This window comes from Ciconia boyciana, chromosome 3, assembly GCF_034638445.1.
Source record: "Ciconia boyciana chromosome 3, ASM3463844v1, whole genome shotgun sequence".
Lineage (NCBI taxonomy): Eukaryota > Metazoa > Chordata > Aves > Ciconiiformes > Ciconiidae > Ciconia > Ciconia boyciana.
The window spans coordinates 87693583-87712289 of record NC_132936.1 but is presented as its reverse complement, the minus strand read 5'-3'; the positions used below and the strand labels follow the sequence as shown (position 1 = coordinate 87712289).

Below are 18707 nucleotides of genomic sequence, written 5' to 3'. Positions count from 1 at the left end.
AGGTGTTTTTATTTCCTGATTTGTTGAAATTAAAAAAGAAAGCATGATGTTGAACTGCTTTATTAAGCTGCTCTTAGTGGAGATCTGTGAAGCTGGTGACTGAATCCTGATTAGGGGACATGTCTGTCTCTCTGAAGAGAGTTTGAGAAATCATGATACTGTCTTGGAACCGAGGAAAAGTAATAGAGATGAAGAGGAATCAAGTGTAGTACTTTGCTTGAAATTTCACAGAGGTTGAATATCTGGTATGTTTGTAATTACAAACAGGAAATTACTTATTTCTACATATAAAGAACTGACTTATTTCTCCATTCCTGAGCAACATGATTGTACATGTAGCTCCAGGCCTCATGGAATAGCATAAATGCCATAAATAGCATAAATAAATATTGCATAAATGCAATAACTAGTATAAATGCAATAGCATAAATTCACTTTAGAGTACCTTGAAGAGCTTTCTTTTTTTTTCTCCTCTGTTTCCTACACAGGTAGGAACTATCAGACGGGCATATCCTCATGTGATGTGTCTGATCTGTCCTGACAAGATCCTGCTCTCACTCCAGAAGGCCCAGCCAGACGTGGAAATGAAGAAAACAGCCCTCTAGCAGTGGGCTGGTCAGAGCACACAGATACATTTCCCACATCAGGGCTTGTGTTGTGGCTAACCGTCCCGTTAGCCGCAACACAGGCCATCTGAGATGTTAGTACTGCAGTTCCACTGTGAAGATTTCAAGTTTCAAGTGAAAAATAGATTGTCTGGAGTAAAATTATCAACAACTGATGAGTTTTGAGTTTTAAATACATAATAAAGCTTCTTTTTCTTCTTAGTTAACATAAAGCTATGCTTGCTTAAATTAAAACAAAATCTGCAGTGAGAAATATATCTAGGCTAATATCTACCATGTAACAGTTTATTTTTCTGCTTGCCATTTTGGAGTCTGTATAGTTCTTTTGATATTTTGACTCCGTTACACAGATGACTCAGTCAGCAGGGCAGAAAAGCAATTTTTCCAGACAGTGCACAGCAAGGCTTAAATTCAATGCATTTTGAAAAGAGCACATCTGAATTGTAACTTCTTAAGAATATTGTGTGTGCACTGAGAAATGCATAGAAATAATTTGGCCACGGTACAGCATAAGATGTTTTAATGCTGAAAATACTGATTAAATTCCTCTTTACTGATTCTTTTTTCACTCCATGATTCTGACTATCTTTGACATGTTCCAGAAGTTTTAATTCAATTGCAATTAGAATTCTGTTTGGATTAGGATTGCTTCTCTTAAGAATATGTTCTTATATCAATTCTGACATTTCTTTTCCCCTCAAACTGCTGCGTTCATGGGAAGAACAATTATCAGGTCAGACAATATAATATATCCATACCATTCAAAATGTCATATGCAATTCAATTAAATCTACTTTTGACTATTTTCTGTAGATTACATTAAAAATACTCACAAGGTGAACCTCCGAGTCAGAAGCACTGCATTGAAGGAAGTCAGAGCTACAGAATTCTTGCCTGGTTCAGTTTTTCCTCTTCGATTCCTTAATCTGAAAGGGTGGATACCTTGGAGCTGAAGAGTTAGCATGATATGCATTAACATTCAGTTTGTTACAAAAGTCTTCAGCCTGATTATCCATGACCCATCTTCATTACATCTCATAATTTCTATAAAATAATGGAAGCTTTATACAATGAGTCAAAGGCTTTGTTGGTTTCAGTAGAGCTATCTTGACTTAAATGGGCTAAAGATACTGCTCTTTAAGCTCAACAGTGTCTCTTGGAAGGAAGTAGTCAGATGATAATACTTTGGTGAGTTATTCCTTTAAAGAATACTGTAGTATTGTGGTTTTATTTCCCAAAGATACCAGATGAAATTGGGAAGTAGCACCGTGGTGTGGTTAGGTACAAGACTTATAATAACATATACAATCCTTTCCTTCCACAAGTAGGTCGTGTATCTGGAGAATCTGCTAAGACCAGAAATTACTATGCCAAATCCCTGTTGTATGCTTTTCATTTCCGAGAGCAGTTTTGTAACAGTGACTGGCAGAATACATTACAAATAGACCTGGAAATAGAAAGTGTAGCAGAAACATTTTGTTTCCTTTACAATTGTTTTGTATCATGTAATAAAAAACTATACAGAGTATAGCCCTGTTGACACCTAATGGAAATTTAAGATAGGTGCCCAAGATAAGTGTGCTGAAGTACCTCTAGAACTGCTACTTTCTCAACACTGTAGAGAGGAAATGGGATCACTAGGTCTGATGTAGACAGCTAACCTTTACACAGCCAAGGTAAAGCAAAATTAATTTTGTCCTCACAATGCACTACAATGGCCAAGGACATCTTACAGATTTTTAGTAAACTTCCTTCCCTACATTGTCTGGCACTGCTGGAATTGTCTTCACGGGGTAGATTAAAATATTCAGAATGAAAACTGGCACTTTGCTGAAGCTCACAGTCAGAGCATCAGTTATGGTGACATTAGTAGATCAGGTGTCTGTTTTATACTAGTTTTTCCAAAATTTCAGTGAATTCCTTATTGTGGCAGTGTGCTCTCCCCCCCCGCCCCGTCCCCGCGTAAGCAGTAACCGCCAGTGGGAGTTGTCCTGATGGCTGCATCCAGCTTATGCTGGACCTTGAGGACAGATGGTGACAAAGTAGCCAAGGGCTGTCTGAAGCAATGATCCAAACGTCTTGCCGATATGCAAATATGACTGTAAGTCAATCATCTTACTGCTTAAATAGTGGACAGCCCAGGGCCTGTTGAGCTCTCCTGCACAGCAGCGGGCTGCACGCTAGGATCTCCCCTTGAGCAGGGACGCTTCTCAAGGTTACTCCTCGAGGTTGAGAGATTCCTTGCCACAACAGATCCTCAGTAAGTGACTAATAGCATGCTAAACTGGGAAATCTTAGCTAAGTGATATAAAGGATTGATTGCGCACATATAATCCTTTAGACATAAACTGTTGACCAAGTCTGGGACTAGGACTGGATCCAGCCGCACCTAGACTCCTCTCTGAGAAGAAGTTTAGAAAGCAAGGGAATCCTTTTCTGAACCTCATGACTCAACGGGAGGGTCTCCCTGACAGTTTTGTCCGACCCTGTCCTCTATGCAGCAAATAATCAAGTGTACCTTGCCATCGAATCTTGTTAAACCACTGTCGCATTGAACTTTGTTAACTCCCTGTTCTATATCAATACAGTATATTTTTGCTTCTCTCTTATGAGTGAAGTGCACTCTCACTCCATCCGCGACACTTATTGCTACTACATTGTCTTCGCTGCTTAAGAATTTGATCGCTTTTATTTCAGAAAGTCTGGCTGGCAGTTAGTTGGACCATTTAATCAATTTGTTAGAAAAGAAATTTGATTTCTCTCTGATAGGTAGCAGTATTACATTTACTGCACCCTTTATCTGCCTTTTATTGAAATTTCCATTTATGGACAGCATATTTTCACACTATTTTTTAGCTTAGCTGAGAAGCCAGGCCTTAATAGCACAAGCAAACTCATGTACGCACTCATACACACTTGAGAAAAGTCTAGAGGAAGACATCCTTAAAACTATATTTAGTAGCAGAGGAAATGTATTTAAAAGCTCCTCATTTATCAGGAAAATATTGTATCAATAATGTTAGTAAAGTCATTAAAAACCTGGATTATCTAGTTAGTATTGCAACTGCCATCTGCTTCAGTCAGGCCAGGCCAAGAGCACGATTTATGTGACCAGCATCTCACTTATCAAATAATTCCGTTAAACTGCTAATGCCGTTTGCAGGCTTCAGCCCCTGACAGGTACAGAAGGGAACAGAAGAAAAGCCATATTAATTTCCTGTGTCAGAATCCCAGGTAACCTCATTAGGCTGGTCACAGTTCCTATCTGCTCACTGCTCTTGGATGTGAACACAGCTCTTGGATTCATTTTCCAGGGAAGAGATCTATGAAGGTGATTCAGCATTTCCTTCCTGTGCAAACCTTACTGCTTCGCTAAGGTCTGTGCCCATCACCTTCTTCATGAGAATGTGGGAACACAGCTCTGCCAAATAACACCTTGTGAAGCTCATGAAGCTCAACCCCAGCTAAGTAATATTTGAAATGGATGTTTGTCAATAGCATGCTTGGCTGGAGGTGCCAAGATCATCTGACCTTCTCTTTGTGTCCTGGATTTTTCCAGTGAAGGCAAAGGACCACTAATCCACGTGTTGCCAGTGAATAGCAAAACCAAGCTGCTCATGAGTAATCCCATGGAAATGGGTGGAGGCATAATTTGTGTGATCCCCTCCCATCTTACTGCCAGTGGAAACCTGCTCTCTGCCATCACATTGTGTTGCCAACATTTTGATTTGGTCATCTGCTCCTTTGCTATGAGTTCTCTGAGTTTGCTTTTGAGTGCTCAAGCAGTAATTCTCAGCTATAAGAAGGAGCACCCACGGGCAGTCTCATACTGATGTTCATCATGAAAACAAAGGTATGTATCAGTGTCTAGGAGGAAGGCTGTGCACTTGTTCATATTCCAAAAATTCTGAAAAGTGGATAATTTAAATGAAAATGTTTAAATTGCTGTAGTGCCAGGCACAGACTCATTCTGAAGAGTTCTCCTTAGTAAGAAGTGACAACCCTCTTCAGTTGCTAGTCACTGAGAAACAGCATAGCAGTAATGCTGTCCCAGAAAGCGCTCTCTCATCTGTGTCTCTAACACCCTTTGCTTTTGGCCATTTTGCCAGAAAAGGAGAAGAAAGCTCACGTCCTGCTCAGGTCCCCATCCCTTCTGCTTACTTCTGTATTAGTTTTCACTACAGGACATTAGGTGAGATTGAAAACAGAATGCAGAACACGGACATTTGAAAGGTATTGAAAATAAAGTGCTCTCCAATCCATTTTGTGGGAGGATTGTGTCTTTAGACTTTTTTTCCCCAGCACTAATCAGCCTCTTTCTGGAATTTCATTACAGCCCCTGCTTCCAAATTAGTAATGGCTGAAGGGAGGGAGCAGGTAGGAGGCTCCTCTCTTGACTCCTCCAGCTGTGCTCCCTGCCCTAAAATACAGGGTCTCCTCCCATCCCATGCCTCTTGCCTGAATGTGTCCCTGCAATAAATGTTGAAGCCATAGAGTTATTTTCATGTAATTTGAAGGGCTAGAAGTCTTGAACATACTCTGTCCAATTAATGAAAATGAGGAGAGGGATAGAATAGAATAGAATAGAATAGAATAGAATAGAATAGAATAGAATAGAATAGAATAGAACTGAACTGAACTATTTCAGTTGGAAGGGACCTACAACGATTATCTAGTCCAACTGCCTGACCAATTCAGAGCTGACCAAGTTAAAGCATGTTGTTAAGGGCATTGTCCAGATGCCTCTTAAACACTGACAGGCTTGGGGCATCGACCACCTCTCTAGCAAACCCATTCCAGTGTTTGACCACCCTCTCGGTAAATAAATGCTTCCTAATGCCCAGTCTAAACCTCCCCTGGTGCAGTTGTGAACCATTCCCATGCGTCCTATCGCTGGATACCAGGGAGAAGAGATCAGCACCTCCCCCTCTGCTTCCCCTCCTCAGGAAGCTGTAGAGAGCAATGAGGTTGCCCCTCAGCCTCCTTTTCTCCAAACTAGACAAGCTCGAAGTCCTTAGCCGCTGCTCATATGACATTCCTTCCAGCCCTTTCACCAGCTTTGTTGCCTTCCTCTGCACGCGGTCAAGGACCTTCACATCCTTCTTAAATTGTGGGGCCCAGAACTGCACACAGCACTCAAGGTGAGGTTGTATTCAACCAGTGCTGAATACAGCGGGACGATCACCTCTTTTGACCGGCCAGTTATGCTGTGTTTGATGCACCCCAGGATGCGGTTCCCCCCTTGGCTGCCAGGGCACACTGCCGGCTCATGGTGAGCCTGCTGTTGACCAGCACCCCCAGATCCCTTTTTGCAGGGCTGCTCTCCAGCCACTCCTCTCCCAATTATACTTGTGCCCGGCATTACTCCGTGGTAGTGTAGAGCTTAACCTTTGGTCCATGCCATGGAGTGCCTTAGGGTCTTGCTGCCCTGATCATGCAGACATATAGATAATGATTTACAAATCACGATCAGTGCAGGCTTTCCTTTGCATGAAAGCTACAGAAAGGGGTGAGCCTAGGGCACTCTCTGGTCTCTTCTAGCTGTGAAGTTTAGATGTGGGCAGGGAATATACTTAGACTTGGAAAATTTGCTTTTTGAAGTAGATTGTTGTCTTACCTTTCCCCTACTAAAGGAAATAGTTTCCCTCATCTGGAAATCGGGAAGATCAAGGGAGGGGGCCAGGAAATGAAGCTTCATTAACTCTGTTGCTAACAGAACTACTTTTCTCCTGCCCCTACTTGCCTGTTACATATGTGCATTTTTCCCTCCAGTGGTACTTTCTGTCTACAGCTGCAGCCTGTGATTAAATCAAACTGTGCCCAGTAAAGAACAGCCTTGTAGACCTCCAATGGAAACTCGGGTGTGCTTGGATGCAGCATGCGTGGCTCAATAAGTGGCAGTCCTTCCACCTACTTATTAATCAACAGATACATAGCCTGAATTAAGAAAATGTTGTTCTCATATCCAGGTAACAGGGCTTTTTTAAGGTGGAAGCATTAGCCTGAGCAGATTCCAAGTGGAATAATGGCACTGTGACTCGTTACACTTTACCTAATGGTTTTCTCTTCAGAGGAAATAAGATATAAGAGGTGGCAAGAAAAGAGGTTGTGGAATAATCACATACTGCTATCTTGCACCCAATGAGTTTATTTTCAATAATTGTAAAGGCTATTTTCAGATGTTTCTGGTAATACATTTCATCTCTCCCTCTAAGGCTACAAAGAGGCCTTTGAGCTGCAGACCTGGGAGTCTGCTCCTGCAGTTACCATTTAACTTGCCATGTTTATCAGTTTGCTGCTTTTGCACAGGCTCCACAAAATTCACAAATTTTCCACTTAGGAACTAGTCTTACCCATTTATAAACAGAGATACTAGTGACAGGATGTAGATTTGGTGAAAGATTTGTATTATCTGGATTCATAAGTGGTTCCACGAGAAATATGCTCAGCAACATTCACTCTGGTGCATAGGAATGATACTAGCTAACAGAGTTAATTGCTGTCAGTTATTGAAAGTCTTTGTGAAGCTCAGCTTTATTAGCTGTATTTATGTGACAGTGTATACTGAATGTGTTCCTCCTTTCTTACTAACCTGTAGCTTAGCAAACCTCAAGTAGTCTAAACAGGGATCATAAATTATGTGAAAGAAGTTAAGGCAGATGACCAACTGTAACAGAATGAAACAAGCCATGGAAGCTCCAAATCAATAGTATGGATCACCACAATTATTCAGTAACCAGTCTACCTTCCAGAGTGCTAAGGTGTATGTAACACATCTATTTTAGTTCTTGTTATTAACTAGCAGCTGATTCACCAGCCACATTGTTCTTCAGAGAACAATTTCCAGGAAGGCAGAAGAGCAAATGCCTGAGGCAGTCACTGCTTCAGCCATCTCAATCTAATCTATTCCTGTGTTTGTCAGCAGCCTCAGATCCTCACACAAGCCCACTACAGTGCCTTGTCTCGATAGCTTGTGCTCTGTTATGCATGTACTGAAAACAGGGAAAAATGCGCTCTTCCTTGGTCTTTACAATACAGAAGAGGCATAAAAGAGTTAGTTATATTTCAAATTGCTATTTACCTTCATAGAAAACTTTTCTTGTACACATTGTCAATATGAGGATGTATGAGCCATAGACATAACACCCAGTCACTGACTGTCTCTCTGAAACTTTAAATATTTCTCTAATCACCTAGTGCTGACTGCATTCATTTTGAGTACCCATAAGAAACAATGTCTTTCTGTGGTTAAGAGTATATGGACACAACATTTGTATAATGCACTAATGTTGTGAAATCTCCCTTGACAGCCTTGTTACTCATCAGAGGTTTGTCAGTGCTAAGGTAGGGATGTATAGGAGAATTAAGCCAAGGAGGAGTGTTATTTGTAGTACAATCCCAAATCCAAGCAAAGCCCCACTGAGGTTTGTGAGACTTTTGTCAAAGCAAGACCAAGTAGCTCAGGGCCTAGTAGAAATTTTTGCTTCTTTTTTCAAAATTCACCACATATGTATCATTAAAAAGCATTTTCCTCAGTTCATATGCAAAGATCCAGGTATGTGTATTTGCAGCAACAGTTTGCAGCTACAGCAACTGCATGTTGACAGGTAGGTACATGCATGCAGGAATATTACCCGTAACACTCATAAAATCCTGCAGGTTCAGTATGTTTCTCGAGGTACTAGAATGCTAACCCCTGTGTCTGCATGTAAGGTCCCAACAATTTTTTTGTTGGGGGTGTGTGTAAATGTTTTAATTTTTAGAAGGAATTTCCATTTACAGAAAACACATAGAAGTAATTATTTTTAGTATTTTGCATAACTATCTGTAGAAGTGTAATAGGAAGCTGGTTCATATTTGGTCTACAATGAGAAGTCTGAAAGAAGACGTGGAAAAGAGGTGCATTTTTTAAATCAGATGAATCAGTTTACAGTGATTAATATACCCATGCATTGCCTATTTGATCTTTAGGAAAATATTGAAAAGGACAGACAGTACATCCAATTATCACAGCCAACAGACAATGAGTTAGGTACCTGTTGTTCTGCACTCCTTACTAAAAATAATGTGAGGCGATACATAATGAGAAGCAGAATGGCATCCTGTCAGTCAGCAACAGGTAGATGTGAGCTGCTGCACATCAGTATCAAAATAAGTGAGAACACCAGAAAAAGAGACCATCGGACGGCGGCACTTTAGAACGAGTAGAACACACTGGAACCGCCATTTCAGCGAAGCCTCCGCGGCGAGGGGCTCTGGGACAGAGGACCGCGTCGGGGAACCGTTGCTGGATCCGCTAAACCGCGGCAAAACCGCGCAGGGAAGGGAGAAAAAAGGGCAGGGAGAGAGAAGGTGACCGCAGCCGCGCCCGGCCCCGAGCGGGAAGGAGGGAGCTCCTGACGACGGCTCGGCTCTGCCTCAGCGTGGGCGGGGACAAGGGTGACGGCGGCAGTTCCCTCACGTACAACAGCAGCCCCCAGGCAGCGCGGCGACCAGGACGTGGCGCGGCAGTTCGCGCAGGGAAGGCGAAGTCACCCTGCCAGCTCAAGAGGTGCGTTCATTCGGTAGTCCCCATCCTTTCAGAAGAAACTGAGCTATGGTATTCACTCGGCAGAAAGCGATGCCCTCTGTGCTCGCCAGAGTGGATGTGGCTACCCAGACGGAGCTCCCACGAAAACATGCAGCCGTCCAGGTCTCAGGCTGCAGGGAGAGGCAGGGCCTCTCACTGTTCACAGATGGCAGCCGTGAGGACAGCTGTGTGAGGTGCGACCGGGTGGCTGATTTGCTCTGCATGGTGGCAGAGCTACGGGAGGAGGCAGAAAGGTTAAGGAGCATCAGGGAGGATGAGAGAGAGAGAGACTGTGGTGCCATGCTCTGCCTCCCCAAGACAGGAACAGGAACAGGAGCAGCAGCAGCCACCAGTAAGAACCCACGGTCAAGGAGATCCTGTATCCCCCCCCCACCGGGCTGAAGGCAGCAGCTCAAAGGAAAAGAGTGAATGGAGGCAAGTCCACGCTTGTGGCAGCAGGGGAATGCCCTCCTTGCCCACCTCACCTTCCCAGGTGCCTCTGTAAAACAGGTATGAGGCCCTGATGGTGGAAGGCCAGGCAATGGATGATGGGGATGACGGTCCATCTACACCAGAGGTGTTGCCCAGGTCAGAAGAGCGTACCTCTTGTATCAACACCACCTCCACAAGGAAGAGAAGACGGGTTATAGTTGTGGGCAACTCCCTTCTGAGGGGAACTGAGGGTCTGATATGCCAGACGAACCCTCCTCTTAGGGAAGTCTGCTGCCTCCCTGGCGCCCGGGTGAAGGATATCACGAGGATACTCCCTAGTCTGGTACAGCCCTTGGACTATTATCCTCTACTGCTCTTCCATGTGGGGGGCAACGAAGCTGCAACACGAAGTTCTAGGGCAATCAAAAGAGACTTCAGGGCCTTGGGACAGCTAGTAAGGGACTCCGGAGCACAGGTTATTTTCTCCTCTCTCCTTCCAGTTGTGGGCAGTGACACTAGAAGGAACAGAGGTACCCAATCTATTAACTCATCGCTCCGTGGGTGGTGTCATCACCATGGATTTGGTTTTTTTGATAACGGGATGGCCTACACAGCACCAGGTTTGCTGGCATCTGATGGGATTCATCTTTCTCAAAGGGCAAAGAGAATCTTTGCTCAGGAGCTTGTGGGGCTCATCAACAGAGCTTTAAACTAGCCTCAAAGGGGGAGGGGAGTAATATCAGGCTTGCCCAGGAGAAGCTGAGGGACGACGTGCCACGGTTAGAGGGAGGGGGTGCCAGTGAGGGCACTCAGCCTGTGTCTCTGAGATGTGCAGGGTACACTGGGGCACAGCTGAAGTTGTACAGAGTTGAGCTAGGGGATACTGAGGCAATAGGAGCCAAGAGGGAAACACCAGTGAAACACCTCAAAGCACATAAGGGCTGTTCCTCTATGAAGGAGACACGGACGACAGCCCAGCTGAAGTAGCTCTACACCAATGCACGCAGCATGGGCAACAAGCAGGAGGAGTTGGAAGCCATTGTACACCAGGAAAACTATGATATGGTTGCCATCACGGAAACACGGTGGGATGACTGGCACAACTGGAGTGCGGCGATGGATGGCTATAAACTCTTCAGGAGGGATAGGCAAGGCAGGAGAGGCAGTCAGGTAGCCCTGTATGTTAGGGAGTGTCTGGATAGTTTAGAGCTTAATGATGGTGATGATAGGGTGGAGTGTCTATGGGTAAGAATCAGGGGGAAGGCCAACAAGGCAGATATTGTGGTGGGAGTCTGTTACAGACCACCCAACCAGGATGAGGAGACAGATGAACTATTCTGTAAGCAGCTCGGAGAAGCCTCACAATCGCTAGCCCTTGTTCTTGCGGGGGACTTCAACCTACCGGATTTTTGCTGGAAATAGAATACAGCAGAGAGGAAACAGTCTAGGAGGTTCCTGGAGTGTGTGGCAGATAACTTCCTGACACAGCTGGTGAGTGAGCCAACTAGGGAAGGTGCCCCACTGGACCTCTTCTTCACGAACAGAGAAGGACTTGTGAGCGATGTGATGGTTGGAGGCCGTCTTGGGCAGAGTGATCACAAAATGATAGAGTTTTTGATACTTGGAGAAGCAGCGAGGGGGGTCAGCAGAACTGCCACCTTAGACTTCTGGAGGGCAGACTTTGGCCTGTTTGGGAGACTGGTTGACAGAGTCCCCTGGGAGGCAGCCCTGAAGGGCAAAGGAGTCCAGGAAGGCTAGGCTGGACATTCTTTAAGGAGGAAGTCCTAAAAGCACAAGAGCAGGCTGTGCCCAGGTGCTGAAAGACAAGCCAGCGGGGAAGAAGACCGGCCTGGCTGACTAGAGAGCTCTGGCTCGAACTCAGGAAAAAGAGGAGTCTACAACCTCTGGAAGACGGGGCAGGCAACTCAAGAGGACTACAAAGATGTAGCGAGGTTGTGCAGGGAGAAAATTAGAAGGGCCAAAGCTGAGCTAGAGCTCAATCTGGCTACTGCCGTAAAAGACAACAAAAAATACTTCTTCAAATACATTAGCAGCAAAAGGAGAGCTAAGGAGAATCTCCAGCCCCTAGTAGATGGGGGAGGGAACACAGTGACAAAGGATGAGGAAAAGGCTGAGGTACTTAATGCCTTCTTTGCCTCAGTCTTTAATAGTAGGGCCATTTGCTCCCCGGGTACCCAGCCCCCTGAGTCAGAAGGCAGGGACAGTGACCAGAATGGAGCCCCCATAATCCAGGGGGAAATGGTTAGTGACCTGCTACACCACTTAGACACTCACAAGTCTGTGGGGCCTGATAAGATCCACCCGAGAGTACTGAAGGAACTGGCAGAAGTGCTCACCAAGCCCCTTTCCATCATTTACCAGCAGTCCTGGCTAACCGGGGAGGTCCCAGTTGACTGGAGATTAGCAAATGTGACGCCCATCTTCAAGAAGGGCCAGAAGGAGGACCCGGGCAACTACAGGCCTGTCAGCCTGACCTCGGTACCAGGGAAGCTGATGGAGCAGATCATCCTGAGTGCCATCACACGGCATGTAGAGGATAACCAAGGGATCAAGCCCAGCCAGCACGGGTTTAGGAAAGGCAGGTCCTGCTTGACCAACCTGATCTCCTTCTACGACAAGGTGACCCGCCTAGTGGATGAGGGGAAGGCTGTGGATGTTGTCTATCTAGACTTCAGTAAAGCCTTTGACACTGTTTCCCACAGCATTCTCCTGGAGAAAGTGGCTGCTCATGGCTTGGATGGGTGCACTCTTCGCTGGGTAAAGGACTGGCTGGATGGCTGGGCCCAAAGAGTGGTGGTGAATGGATTTTACTCCAGTTGGCGTCCGGTCACAAGTGGTGTTCCCCAGGGCTCTGTGCTGGGGCCAGTTCTGTTTAATATCTTTATCAATGATCTGGACGAAGGGATCGAGTGCACCCTCAGTAAGTTTGCAGATGACACCAAGTTATGTGGGAGTGTTGATCTGCTTGAGGGTAGGAAGGCTCTACAGAGGGACCTGGACAGGCTGGATCGATGGGCTGGGGCCAATTGTGTGAGGTTCAACAAGGCCAAGTGCAAGGTCCTGCACTTGGGCCACAACAACCCCATGCAACGCTACAGGCTTGGGGAAGAGTGGCTGGAAAGCTGCCCAGCAGAAAAGGACCTGGGAGTGTTGTTTGACAGCCGCCTGAATATGAGCCAGCAGTGTGCCCAGGTGGCCAAGAAGGCCAATAGCATCCTGGCTTGTATCAGAAACAGTGTGGCCAGCAGGACTAGGGAAGTGATCGTGCCCCTGTACTCAGCACTGGTGAGGCCGCACCTCAAATACTGTGTTCAGTTTTGGGCCCCTCACTACAAGGAAGACATTGAGGTGCTGGAGCGTGTCCAGAGAAGGGCAATGAAGCTGGTGAAGGGTCTAGAGCACAAGTGTGATGAGGAGTGGCTGAGGGGACTGGGGTTGTTTAGCCTGGAGAAAAGGAGGCTGAGGGGAGACCTTACTGCTCTCTACAACTACCTGAAAGGAGGTTGAAGCGAGGTGAATGTTGCTTTCTTCTCCCAAGTAACAAGCAATAGGACAAGAGGAAATGGCCTCAAGTTGCGCCAGGGGAGGTTTAGACTGGATATTAGGAAATTTTACTTCACCGAAAGGGTTATGAAGCATTGGACCAGGCTGCCCAGGGAAGTGGTTGAGTCGCCATCCCTGGAGGTATTTAAAAGACGTTTGGACGAGGTGCTTAGGGACATGGTGTAGTGGTGGTCTTGGTAGTGTTAGGTTAACAGTTGGACTTGATGATCTTAAAGGTCTTTTCCAACCTATACGATTCTGTGATTCTGTGATACCACACTGGGTCATGGATGCAAAACTGAATAAGCATCGTGGAAGATCGTGGATTGTGTTCTGACTCTTGCATTTAACTCTACTCGGTTGATTTACTGTGAAAAAAACCCCAGTAGTCTGCCCCATCTTTCTCTACCTTTCTTTCATGCCTCTGTGCCGCCTTATTAGAAATTGCCATATTTCCTCTGTTCTTTATGTTGAGGTCTTTCACCTCCTTCCTGTATTCCAAGGGACACCCCTGTCCCCACCCTGCCAATCTGTCCTTTTGTCTTTATTTTTCAACTCAGAGGTCTTTTCAGTCTGCCGTCTCCAGTGGTTTGAGTCCTTTTCTCTGCCAGGCATACCTTGGAATGATTCTGAGTGGAGAGAATGTATTTTCTCAGCCAGGAAGATATAATGGACAGCTTCAAATGCATAGATGAGTGTGCATGCAAACAGATGTATCCTATCACCTTTCCTACAGTGAAGTCTCAGAAAAATTCCTAGACTTCCCCCAGAAGACCCCAAAAACCGAAACCAGAATTAGGGCCCTGATTTTTGCCATTAAACCTCAAAACCCTCTGCATTACCAGTTTTGCCACCTTTACTGATTATATTAACTATTCTGAGTTTACCTTTGGTGTGGCTGTGCTGCTTGTGGCAAGTTTTTTTGATCTCTAGAGACATATGTCAGTGTAGAGAACAAAAGCATGCTAAGCTTCTAGTATACCAGTGCATACTTTTTTTCCCTTTTTGTGATCCTTCGTTGTGAAATGATACATCCAGGTGCAGATGAAGGCTCTGTGCCACGTAGCTGCATGGCTCAGCCTGGCCTCTAGAGACCTCTGGGACGGAGAGAGCAGCAGCTGAAGCCAAGTGCAATGGTCAGTTCAGTTTCGCTTTTGAAGGTGCAGAGGCAGGAACAACTCTCTCTCCCTTTCTTTCTAGGTAAATCTTCAAACTAGTCCTGCAGCGGTTACTACCAGTTTAAAATACTGTGGGGTTTTTTTTAACCTGATGATAATGTAAGTTTACCTGTGATCAACAGAGAACTTGGAGCCTGTTACAGTTATTTTGTTCCTTATGGAACATGTGGTCCACGTGGTCCTCACCCTTGTGCTGCAGAAGACACAGGTAAATTTTCTAGCATATTCCTCCCTAGCTGCAGGTGCTTCTGCGCTTCTCTGAACACCATCCCTTTGAGTTAAAATCCTTTGAAAGGTGTTTGTTTTGCTATGATGAAGTCCAGAATAGCAGTTCTAGCCTATATTACTGTGACTTAACATTTTTACTCTGCATCCCCTGTATGTTGTCCAGAAAACTCTTTACACAAGTCTGGGGTCATCGAATTCCTCCGGACTCTCCACGTCTGCCCGGAGCCTGAGCTGTGCCAAGGTGACTTTATTCCAGTTTAGGAATTGAACAGAGGTCTCTCTCCATGTAACTTCAAGGCATGATCTAATAGTGTTCAGGTTGATTCAATCATTAACGAGAAATTGCAAAAAGACAAGCAAACTGCTGCAGATGACAACAAATAGTTTGGCAGGTGGTGGGAAAGGAACAGCTGTATCATCATATTGCAGGTGGTGGGAAGGGAACAGCTGTGTCATCATATTTAAGGTGAGAGCCTGAGGCAAAGAAAACCTGAGTCCTTCTGAGGCAGCTGAGCAGCACCTGGGAGTTGTTTCTGTGGATTTATTTAACTTGGTGCTGGGCCCCACTGCATCTGAGGTAAGCTCTTCCTAGACTTATGCAGTCTGTGTGTGCAGTCTGTTTTTCTAAGAAAAGGGATTTTGAATAATGCTTGAAAATACTCCTTTCCCCAACATTTCTGGTAATGCAAACAGTGAACTAGCAGATGAAGGTCTGTGTCTCAGGGAAATCTAGGGAAGTGTGAACTATACAAGGACTTGGATAAAAGCTTGTTTTAAGCCAGTAGCTCAAGGACCTTTTAACTGAAAGGTTAAAAAGAAACCAAAAAAGCTGTTAATCATGCTCTGCTCAGGAAGATTGTAGATTAGATTCTCATGGATCTGATTCCAGCTCACAGACTTTTATGGGACTTTCAGCCCAGAAAGAAGAGAGGAAGATAGGTGTTTGCTTTTTGTGTACAGGCTCCTCAGTGTGGACCAGCTCAGTGGGCAGCGGAGGTTGTCTCTAAAAAGCCAGGAGGATTCCCTCATAGTGGGAAAAGAATATTTTGCTGCATTATTTGGGTGAAATTGCCCTCTCCTTTTCTTAGAGTAGGTGCTGATGGGAGGGTGCTTCCATACTGCATCCTGCCCTCTCAGTGTTACTGGCTGCTCTCATACAACGCTCTCAGGTCAGATGTTGTGGACAGATTCTTGCAGATCTTCTTTCTTACTCTCTCCCTTGTCTGCTCCTCTTATCCTCTGTATTTCTGCAGCTGATGTAATGATAGCGGCAGGACAGACAACAGGGCAGCCTGCCTCATCTGCAAATGCAGCTGTTTACATACTCCTCGTGGCCTATATTGAGGGTTTTTTTTATTCATGAAAGTTAAAAGTATCCTTTTTTATTCTGCTCTTCACTGACTTTACTCACTCATTTTACATCCGTCCAACACAGTTACACTCAAGACTCTCATCTTTCTAGAGACGTAATGCCTTCAAACCAGAAAGCACTGTCAGCATCTTGCTGAATTCCAGCTTTCCAAAAATGGCAGACTTAGTGAGGGCTTAAAAATATCTTAGCTCCCTTGAAGAGAATGGAGACTTGAAAACTAAAGAGAATAGAGTCACTCCTTAATGCAATCACTGGTACCTATCTATAATGCTATCAAATTAACAGCCTGGAGCATAGCTAGAGATAGAGCTTGGTAGCACTAAATTTTAATCAGTGTGCTTATTTTAGACAAGCCCAATGCTGGTCTGAGCTGACATAGCCTCTAGTTTCTGTAACCATGTGGATAACGGAAAGATATTTCACACAGGTCAATGAGATACAGATGTTCTATCAAATTTTGTTAGAATTTTCTTACATGTCAGAGGTGACAAAAAGGGAGGCTTTGGTGGGAAAAAAATATTTCAAATATTTTGCTGGGATCTAGTTATTCTCTGGGATCAGATAGGATGATCAAATAGTGTTTGTGCATTGTGGGGAAAGGAAGGAGGCCCAGTAACCTACCATTTCCCTTGCCCTCTTATTCTGGGAGAATCCTCTCTTTTGGAAACACTGCATCAGTTACATCTAGCCACACTAAATGCCCTGTTCATTTTTGTTTCTCATATAAGCACTCTTCTTCTTTGTGCTACATGGAATAAAATTTAAAGTAGGTTAATCAGTAACTAATTATTCCAGCAGCAGCTGAACAGTCTCTTATGTTTTCCCAGCTATAAGTAATCAAAAATCTGTCTTTTGCTTTTATGTAGGTACTGATATATTCCATATTGCTGAGTCTTCCAGCAGCAATTGAAGAATATGTATCTGTTCCTCCTTTCCATTTTATATTTGCTTTTGAAAGCCACTGGCACCAAAGAGGCTATATTTGGTCATAATCGTTTCACAGAATATCAAGTGGGCAACATGAACCTGATTCTCTCTGTCCCACACGGTGGGTCAATGGAACCCAAAGACATCCCTGATCGGGAGGCTGGCTGTTGGGATGCAAAGGCATCCTCTTGTATCTTCTCTCATGAGTGTCCTCCTGGAAGTATTCAAAATAGTAAGAAATGTAAAGTGTCTACCAACCAAGACAGGTATACTATAGATGTGGCTCAGGCTCTTGCTGAAGAAATCAACAAAATTACTGATGGCTTCTTCCCACATATCATTATAAACAACCTACAGAGGTTCAAGATGGATGCTAACAGGGAAAAGGAAGAAGCCTCCTTTGGAATTCCCCAAGCAGAACAGGCCTGGGAGGAGTATATGGGATTTTTGACCACAGCAAAATCGCAGATGAGAGGGGCCCTGATTCTGGATATCCATGGGCAAGCACATCCTGAACGGTGGATAGAACTAGGTTACACACTTTCAAAAGCTTCCCTTAACTCAGGTGTCTTTTCTGCATCGTGTTCTTCAATTAGCCATCTGGCCAGTCAGCTAGTCAATGTGTCTTCTGAGACTTTGATTGCAGGGAACAGAAGTTTGGGTAAATATATTGAAGAACAAAATAACAGTTATGTTTGTGTGCCTTCTCCATCCAATCCTAGCCCAAATAATGGGAGCTATTATAGTGGTGGATACATAACAAAGACTTTTGGTTCCCGTAATTCTGGCACTGTTGATGCCATTCAGCTTGAACTACCCCAGTGGGTGAGGGCAGCCGAAGAACGCTCCAGATTTTGTAAAGCACTAGCAAGGGCTGTAATGAAATTCTGGCAAACTAACTACTGCAGCCAGCACAACCATGAATTTATGCCATGCTGAAAGAGGCTGTCTTGTTAAGATACCTTTCCATAATACAGTAGTGATGTGGAACAACAGAACGACTGATACACCTGGAACATTTAAGTCTGCAATATAATTGTGGCTGCTGGTGGAAAGTAACCTGCAAAGGAATACAGAGACATCAACATAGAGAAAATCCACAGCTAATACCAACAAGTCTGTTAAGACACAGCTTTGCACTAGATCCGGCATTGAAAAGACTGCTTGAAGATGACTGGGTATATTTGGAAGTATCACTTGCCTGATATGCTTTTCTGTGCTTAATTTCTTTCCAGTAGCACACAATAAACACTCTGTTCTCTAGCACACAATAAACAACTATTATTCTAATGAATTCTGTGCAGTGCAGTGCCTTAGTAGATTATCTGTTCAAAGAAATGAAATGTCTCTGCTTTTCTTGTGACATTTAAGAAAGACAATTCAATGATATCATTGTGTAAAGTGTTTGGGGCCGGGACCAGTTTCCATTTTGTGTTTATAAAGGCCTAGGAGTTGGAACTCTTCAAGTAAACAGTAATGCTAAGCAATGACACGCAGTCTGAACTACTTCAGGTTTTGTTAATTTAATGAATTATGAAAAAAAAAGTCTGAGAGCATTATAGCACTGTAATTTTGTCACAGTTTAAATAGCACAACAGTAAGGCAGTAACTGGATGGAAGGCTGCTAAAGATAACACATACATATCATGCATTTTTGACAGTTTTCCTTACAGCGTGGTTCCTTCCAGAGAGCCGGTCCATTGATTTCATTCAGCATAGGATTAAACACTTGATTGTTACTGGCAATAGTATTACATTATAGATGGGCTTTTCTGCGCAGTGGAGAATATAGTGGCATGAATAGACATGAG

At 44.4% G+C, this 18707-nt stretch overlaps 1 long non-coding RNA gene across 1 annotated transcript; it reads left to right on the top strand.

The window, feature by feature from the left end:
- The first annotated feature begins 9090 nt into the window (after positions 1-9090).
- On the top strand, positions 9091-18122 carry LOC140650121 (uncharacterized). Its single transcript, XR_012041858.1, has 3 exons — positions 9091-9177; positions 15027-15174; positions 16836-18122. It is a non-coding gene; the product is annotated as an uncharacterized lncRNA (long non-coding RNA).
- The last annotated feature ends 585 nt before the right edge of the window (positions 18123-18707 follow it).